General features: G+C 58.3%; 1 pseudogene across 1 annotated transcript; it reads left to right on the forward strand.

The window, feature by feature from the left end:
- The first annotated feature begins 357 nt into the window (after positions 1-357).
- On the forward strand, positions 358-1,109 carry LOC308512459 (TCF3 fusion partner-like; annotated as a pseudogene). The gene has a single exon. The product of its transcript is annotated as a TCF3 fusion partner-like (transcript).
- The last annotated feature ends 245 nt before the right edge of the window (positions 1,110-1,354 follow it).

Below are 1,354 nucleotides of genomic sequence, written 5' to 3' on the forward strand. Positions count from 1 at the left end.
CATCCGGTTCGGGGGCGATGCAGCCAGGCCCGAGAAGGAGACCCAGAAGGAGACCCAGGGGCCTCCCAAGAGGAGAGTCTCCATGGCCAGATGGCGTGGTGTCGGGGCAGGAATAAAGACCCGAGGTGACTCAGATGCCTGGCCACAGGGTTAGTCCAGCCAGCAGGGCCTTTCAGTTGGGACTGGGGTGGGGGTGGGGCAGGGAGGCAAGCTGGAAATAGAGAACTACAACTCACAGGAGGCTTAGCAGCCAGGCCTGGGTGCCTGGCTGTGAAATCCAATGGGCTGTAGTTTTGCAAGCCACTTTAAACTAGAGGCTTGCAAGGTTGGAAGTTCTGCGCCTGGAGCCAGGGAGAAATGGAGCTGGAGCAGAGAGAGGGGTCCATGGCAGCCGTGGGCTTTGAGGAGTTCTCAGCACCTCCTGGCTGGGAGCTGGCGCTTCCTCCGCTGAAGGTGGTCACATCCTGGAGAGCGAGCTTGAGACCGAAGTGGAGTTCCTGTCTGGGGGTCTGGGCAGCTCCAGCCTCCAGGAGCTAGAGGAAGAGGAGGAGGCAGCCTGAGGCTGGCAACAGCGGCGCCAAAGGGAACTTAATCGCAGGAAGTACCAGGCGCTGCAGGGAGATTGAGCAGGCGAAGGAGTGGGTCCTGAACAGGCTCCATCAGATATAGAGGATAACATGGAGACTCCAGCAGGAGAGGAGGTTCCTCATGAAGGTGCTGGACTCCTACGGTGACAACTACTGGGCCAGCCAGTTCACCATCTTACTGGAGGATGAGGGCAGCCAGGGCACAGATGCCCCCACCCCAGGCAACGCTGAGAACCAGCCTCCAGAGAAAGAGGGGCTGTCCCCGCCCAGGAGGACGCCAGCGCCTGCAGAAGCCAGCAGCCTGGCCCCTGGCGAGGGGCCCAGGGGTTGGAAGAGGCGGCGAGTGCCACCGGAAGGGGGCCAGGCGTGAGTCCCGCTGTCTCTGGAGCTGGCCCCCATACAGATAAAGGTGGAGGAAGACTTTGGCTTCAAAGCGGTCGAGGCTTTGGACACAAGTTGGGTTTCTGGGGGCCAGAGAAGTAGCTGCCCTACCCCACCCTAGCCAGCTCCCCCTTTGACTGACCCCCCAATAAACAGACCCCATGCTCTCCTTGGCAAAAAAAAGCTTATAGAGGCATGCTTTTAGGATCAAATAGTATAAATATAGATGTAACAGGACAATAAAAAGAGAACCTGGATATGATGATCACCTGAATGCTGCCTCTGTGTCATTCCTTCGTCGCCTACTCCATCCACACCTTTGGGAACCCCCGGACCTACTGAGGCAGGGCCCCAACATTCCTCTTCTTATAAGGACTTCAGTGAGA

This window comes from Myotis nattereri (assembly GCF_964212035.1).
Source record: "Myotis nattereri genome assembly, chromosome: Y".
Classification (NCBI taxonomy): Eukaryota; Metazoa; Chordata; class Mammalia; order Chiroptera; family Vespertilionidae; genus Myotis; species Myotis nattereri.